Here is a 7,702-nt window from a genome sequence, read left to right as displayed (position 1 = left end):
TTTTGGGCCACAGCGACCCTCGATCCTACACTACCTGTAAATCCATAAAACATCTTTTCATGAGATCCTCCCAGCCTGGAGAAAACCCATGTCTTTCAAAACTCACACTTTCCAGTTTGTGACTCATGTTTTCTGTTGTAAATTTGCAGTCTGAGATAACCCTGATGACATCATCAAGGGTCACTTTATTCAGACTTAACAATGTTGCTTTCAAAGCCTCAGAAGATATTAGACAAATATTGTCAGTGTTGCAGAGGCTTAGCAGTACCCCTCGTGACAAGTAAACTGACCTTTAAAGCAGGGAGGGTCTAAATAAACACTTTCACAGATTTACATACCATCACATACATTTAAATTACATTTAAATACACATATACAAATCCATGTATGTATAAATGGATAGGATTATTTCAGTTTCATGTGGATGTAGATGGTTTACCCATTTAATGTTACAAGATGACACATACACACGCGCACACACACGCACACACACATTTATCAGACTATCACAAGTCTCAGAGGAAGAGTGAAACATTAAGGGCTTGCAATGTGAGAGTGGTCCTCCTCAATATTTAATCAAGATACATTTCAAAACTAACCCAAATGTATAATCATGACATGGGGATTGAATGAATTGGTGTTTAAGTGCACACATTATTAGCTGGCCTGATTGTGTGTGTGTGTGTGTGTGTGTGTGTGTGTGTGTGTGTGTGTGTGTGTGTGTGTGTGTGTGGGTTCCTTTACTTCTCTGAGAACTGATTCAGACTCTCAAAGTGAAGATGTTTTTTGCAAACCGAGAGCACTCTTCTTCAAGAGGCTGTTTGAGGCTGAGGGCTCGGTTTTACGTGTGCACGACGGTCTAAATGTACAAGGACAGAATCATGTGTGTATTGTATCTTGAATTTTTAAGAGGAGTTGCATCAATAATTTTGAGTTAGCAACAGGGCTTCTTTTTCTTCTAATGTTCATAATGCCAAACTAGCTGAAAAAAGGCCTTTAGTAACAGCATATTTGGAACTGAACACACAGAAAATACATGTGGCATGCTCAAAAGTTGTTCAGTTTGCATGTTTTGTGCTCAATACTTGTATTATTTGAGGCAGAAACTATTCTTTTCTTTATTGACTAACCATGCCAATTATTTTCACTCTATTCATGGTCTACAAAATATCAGACAAAAGTTTAAAATGTCCATCACAATTTCCCAAAGCCAAAGTTGACATTTTTAAATTGCTTGCTGTGTCAGACCAATGGTCTGAAAAGAGTTTGCAATCATAGAGGACCAAGAAAACCAACAAATACTCTCATTTTAAAAGCTGGGATTGCTTGATTTTTGCTTAAAAAAATATTCAAACAATAATTTCTTATTTCTTAAACCACCTCTTTAAGTATCTCTTTAAGTCTGTGTGAATTAATTAGCTTTTTGGTTGTGTTTGAGACTTGGCTGAACCCTTGTTTTTCTTTCTTTCTTGGTGTGTTAACAAAACATATGTGTCTCTGCATACATGGTACATGGCTGTAGAACACCAGCAACATTTAGGCCTTTTACTGCAGCAAGCAGAGCAGAATGACTTACAGTACATAGGACATAAAATCATGGGATGAGTGCTGCATATTTGTGACTTTTGACAAAGCAGGCCATGGCTACGTGGGACATGTTTGTGCATGCTAGCAGAGATCAGTGACACACCACAAAGCTCTGTCTTTCTTTCTGTCTCTCTCTCACACACACACATTCAGCACACTCCCTCCCTCTCTGGTTCCGTGTGTGTAAGTGTGTGGGTGTGTGCATGTGTGTATGATAAACCCCACTGGTGGAGTAACAGTAGACTGGCAGTATTCCCAGACTGGGTTGCATTAGACATGCACACTAGCAAAGCTCTTCAGGTCGATGTTCTGGCTCTCCAGCGCTGCAACTCTCTGGCATGACTAACCCAGAATACTTTGGAAACAGGAAAACAAAAATCCAGATTCTGCCCAATGTCAGATTAAAACAAATGGAGAAAATCTGAATCATATTTATTGCACTGTGAGCACAACGTGTGTGTGTGTGTTTGCTCATCTGTCTGCTTGCATGCGTGGGCGTGTGTGCATCATCTGTGTGAGCGTGTGTGTTTAAGCAGGACACCAACATTGACTGTTCACTTATCATATTACCATCTGCATTATTTAAAGCTTCGATAAACAGTCTTATGCTGGGGAGACACACTGTAGACACAGAGGGGAGGGTGAGGTGGGGGGTTGGAGGTGTGATATACTTAAAGACAGTAACTCCAACAAATGAGCATGTAGAATATTAACAGAATACAGTAAAACGGGCACACAGCTGGCCTCAGACCAGCAGCTGTGGGAAGACTGGGATGCATGGTGGGTTCGGAGGATGGGCGGTGTGCACTGTATCCCCGGGGCTCTTGTGTTGGCCTACAGCAGGATAGGCTGGTCATGTTCAGGTTTGTTCATTAATTGGCTTGGTGGCGGTGCCGCGAAGAACGCCAGGACTGGCTGGGTTATCAAAATACTGAGACAGTGAGCTCACTCACACAGCGGTGAGGTCACTTACCAGAGTGTGGCAGCCTGACCAATCATCAGTCAGCCTATTATCATGGTATGCAGTGTTGCTATGAGTAACAGAGACAAGCACTGCCTCACGGATCCCTAATGATGGTTGATGCACTGAGATGCTGCCACTTGGCTTATTCTATTCCTGTGTATTCTTGTCACTTTCACCACCAGTCCTGCTCTTTTCTACACGTCTTCTCTTTGTATTGGTCTTGCTGAAGCTGAACTTAGATTGCAGACATAAAGACTGAATTCAATTATAAGTTTCAACATCATTTCACCTCATTTCCTCCCTCCTGCCCTGCCGTCTTCCTCCCTCCTCTCCTTGTTTACTGTCCCCTGCAGCAGTGTTTTCTGACTCTTCCCCGTGGCAGGTGAGTGTAAACAAGCTGGAGGACTGAAACAATGTTAATTAACCGATCATTAGCGAGTCAAGGCAGACCCTGGAGATCTAAGCACTTGCCCACCCACCTGCGTCTCACCATTTCACTAACTGGACTGTTAATGACTAATCAGAGGCAAAAGCGATTAGATCGCCTCCTAACGAGAAGGATTTATGATTGCACGAGACTATTATGCCTATATAGCCGAGGCCTTAACAGTGATAGCAGGAGCTGAGCTCGACTGGTGGAGGAATTATTCAGGTCCTTTACTTGAGTAAAAGCACCAATATAACAATATAGAAATACTACTACAAGTCAAAGTCCTGCCTTTATAACCCTACCTAAACCTTCTTCTGTGCGAAGGTGTTATCAACTAAATGTACTTTAAGTATCCAATGTAAAAGTACACAGACCGATGTATTTTGACAGTATTAGATTGTTAACACAGATGCATCAGTGTGTGAATAATGTTTTACTTGCTTGTCAAGGTGGAGCTGGTTCTTAGCTAAGTCCTGTTACACACTTCTTTTTTTGGTTAGGAAAAGATCATGATCTAGTTTAATACAGTTAAAGTCTAGTGACTGGAATCACCAGATGCAATGTGATGGTTAACATTGAACTGAAACCACAGGCCTAAAGTGCTTTCATTGCCTAAACCTAACCACAGATGAACCCCAGTCTCTGGTCCCTGCATCTCTGGTTTGGGTCATAAATGTAGCGCTTCATTCACTCGAAAAACAAGACGAGGTCAAAACCTCATAAATGGCTGGACTGTGTATGGTTTTTGTTATAAATTGTGGTGGAATTGTTACATGAAGAGTAAACAGTAGTGTCTGTAATGTGTATTTTTGAATATTAATTATACATCTGCAATTCTTTGTCGTGGCCCCTGTTATATCTGTTCTTACAGTGCACTGAAGTATCACATGACATGGTTAAGCTACGTCTGAGTCCAAAAATGTTAGAAATGCAGTTGCAAGAACAATACTTTCCACTCATATCTTAAGATGCTTGACTTGACAGAGAACTTATGATGAAGAAGAAGTCTTTAGTCTTGAGATAGTAGTATCCAAGACCAGCAGAATATTCCAATCTTAGGGTGTGATTGACTTGAAAGGAGTGGCAGTCAATGAGTGGAACCACTGTAAAAGCCCCTTGAGGACAATATTAAGGACTGTTTGTGTTGACTATTCATTTTGAAAGAGTTGGGGCCAGTGGGGAAAGTCCAACACTCAAGAGACCATTGGTGTAACTTAATCACTCATTCAGTAAGTCAGGGACATTTATAGGGTTGACCCTGCTTTGCTGCAGCCCAGCCAAAAAGATTGCTTGTGAACTTAATACAGGCATCAATTGTATTTGTACAACATAACTGGGAAAACAATGTAACTAAATGTAGGTCTTACAATCCCCCTTCCAAAAAAGTTGGTACACTGTGTTAAGTGTAAATAAAAACAGAATGCAATCATTTGCAAAGGGTTTTACAAAGTGTTCCTGAGCCGATGTATTAATATCCTTTGTGTTCATGGAGCCCCTTTCATACCCAATCATGATACTATCACCTGTTACCAATGAGCCTGTTTACCTGTGGAATGTTCCAAACAGGTGTTTTTGGAGCATTCCACATCTTTCCCAGTCTTTAGTTGCTCCCGTCTCGACTCGTTTGAAACGTGTTGCTGCATCAAATTCAGAATAAGCAGATATTTACAAAAATCAATGAAGCTGATGAGGTCAAACATTAAATATATTGTCTCTGTGCTGTCCATAGAGTATATGTCAAACAGGATTATCACATTGTGTTTGATTTATGTTTTGCACAGCATCCAAACTTTTTTGGAATGCATGGTTGTATAATCTTATCATGTGATTTGAATATAACATTAATTTAAAGCTGTTGATAAATTTGGTGGAGTAAAATGTACATTTCCCTCAGAATTTTAGAAGCTTAAAAAATGGATGCTCTCAAATAAAGTGCAAGTACCTCAAAAGTGTATCTCAGCACAGTACTTTAGTAAATGTACTTAGTTTCTTTCCACCACGGCTCAGGTCTCACAGGGGCCACACAGATGACAATAGTTTGAGAGCATGTGTACCCACCTTCAAACTCCACCCAAAGAGACGAACGCCCTGACTCACTGAGCGTGTTCTCTTCCTCGCTCCTATCTCTGTGTGAATGCTTACCGAGAGGAAACGATAGATGCAGACATTCCACAACCCATATTCCCCCTCACTCTATCTTGTTGCCATGGGAACCAAAGCAGACGGGAGACAGGTTCATATCGGCCTCCCTCAGGTCTCCAGTCACAGTCTCCTTCTCTCTCTCTCTCTCTCTCTCTCTCTCTCTCTCTCTCTCTCTCTCTCTCTGTGCTGTCAGAGCCGGTTGCTCCTGTGTGGGCCACTGATACTCGCTGATTAAAGGAAGTTATAATTTGATTTTCTCAGCAGGCGCCGTTTAATAGAGCAGTTTAACTAAAGCTGTGCCATCCCCAGGGCTTATAGAAGGAGAGGGAGAGAAAGAAAGAGGGAGCTATATGGAGAGAGAGAGAGAGAGGGTGTGTGAGAGAGAGTCATGCTAATCCCAAACACTGAGCAATCACCCCACCACTAAACTCTCCCACTCACTCTCCCATTCTAATTCTGTTTGCCTATTTTACCGTCTCTCTCTCTCTCTCTTCCTCCCTCTCTCTCTCCCCTCCCCGTCTTTCTCCCTCTGTTTCTCTTGCTCTTCCTCCTCCTATTAATCTGTGCTTCCCTCTCCTCTCCTCTGCCTCCCTCATTCCTTCCTCCCTCCTTTTAGTGAGGCAAACATGGGAGGGCTGGCTTCTCTATGTACAAGCTAGCTGTATTACTGGCCCATTGTGATAATAGCGTTTAATTATCCTCTCAGCTAAAATCAGCCCCATCACTCTGCCTCTCTTTCCTTACCCCTCTTCCCACTCCCTGCCCCCTCCCCTCCTCCCCCGCCACCCGTCTGTGGTGTGTCTAATACTTCCCCTTACCGCCCTCTCCCCCACCATGCATCTCTCTTCTTCTCTACCCTGCCGCCACCACCGCTCCCCCGCCCTGTTCTCCAGCTATTTCAGACCCATTTAGCGGGATAAGCATCTTGAGACAGACAGAGGGGTTTTTGCTCTCTTTCAGAGAGAAGCGAGGAGAGGATATGGAGACTGGCATCCCAGTGCCCGCCTCAGAATACCAAACAGGGGCCCGGGCATCTTAATATGCAGTGTGGGACAGAGGCTGAGATCAAAGAGAGGCACAGACAGACAGAGAGATGGGTTGGGGGTGGGAGGGTGGGTTTGGAGGGGGGGGTTACAGAGACAGAGAGAGGAGGAGAGAGGTAGAGATGGAGAGAGAGAGAGAGGTGAGAAAGGGAGGGAGTGAGTCCTCTCATTTCTCCTCATCTGAGCATCCTTTGCTTCACATCATCATTTCTGCTCTGCTCTCCTGCGTCACTCCCTTGACCCTAAGAAAAATCGACAGTTTAATTACCACGGCGTGCAAATCTGCATGCCTGCCCATGCACCGATGTGTTTCTGTTCGAATGTGTGGATGCTGGAGAGAGTATTTCTGTGCACTCGCGTCTTTCTCTGTTTCACCCTTGTTTGTGCACGGTGGGGGGTTGGATGGTGGCTCTACCTCTGCCACCTACCCAGCCCCTCTATCTCCTCAGTCAATTAAGATTGTGAGTAGCTGTCCCTGAAGCGGTGTAGACAGGCTAAATGAAAAGGCAGTGGATGTGAAATATGAATCATTAGAATACTGCAAGGACGGGCTGGGGGAAAGGGGGGGGGGGGGGGGGGGGGGGGGTCTGGTAGAGAGATAAGAAGGAAAACGGAATGGAAGAGAAAGGGAGAGGAAGAATGAGAGAGCAGATAATAAAAGATTAACGTCACGCCTCTCAGAGTGGTGGAATTTAAAAACCCTCCAGATCAAATTATTTATCCCTGTCTATAAAGGCAGAGGAAGAGACGGAAAGAGAGGGAGATCAGGAAAAAGAGGGCTGGTAGAGAGGGAAAAATGAGTGAGGAGAGGGAAATGGAGTAGAATGGAAGAATGGCGCGAAGACCTCTCTCACTCTCTTTGATGACAGTGCTGACAGCAAAACAAATATGCTGTGTGTGTGTGTGTGTGTGTGTGTGTGTGTGTGTGTGTGTGTGCGCGTGTGTTTGTGTGTCGGTTCCAAGACAGAAAACGAGGGAGAGACGGAGAGATAGAGAAAGTGCAGGCAGATGTCTGCATTCACTCTGTGGGAGGCTCAAGGCTGTTTGCCGAGGACAGAGAGACAAGAGAAGGAAGAGAGAAAAAGAAAGGAAGACGTGGAGAGACAGAGAGGGTAGGATTAAATGAAACCTGTTTCCCTTTGATTCTTCACTAATTTGCAGTGAGATGAAGAGCACAGAGAACAAACCACCTACGCAGCACAGCGCCACACCAAACCGCACACACATGCACGCACGCACATCACTTGCCTAAGTCTCAATAGAGTTCACTCAGGCACACACACACACACACACACACACACACACACACACACACACACACACACACAGAGACACACAGATACATTCATCTGTAGTTCACTGCCTCGCGCCCTTCTCACAAATGACATTGACATTTCTCCACATGGACCGTGTAACCCCTGCTTGACTTCAGCTCTCCTCTATTTTTAATTCCCCACTCATGCTCACGCTCTCAACTGTATTTTCCACCATCACCCTTTACTTTTTTTTTTTCTTCTTTTTTATTTCCCGAAGTAA

The sequence above is a fragment of the Chaetodon auriga genome, chromosome 13, assembly GCF_051107435.1.
Source record: "Chaetodon auriga isolate fChaAug3 chromosome 13, fChaAug3.hap1, whole genome shotgun sequence".
Classification (NCBI taxonomy): domain Eukaryota; kingdom Metazoa; phylum Chordata; class Actinopteri; order Chaetodontiformes; family Chaetodontidae; genus Chaetodon; species Chaetodon auriga.
The sequence above is the reverse complement of the archived record's forward strand: the minus strand, read 5'-3'. Positions refer to the sequence as shown.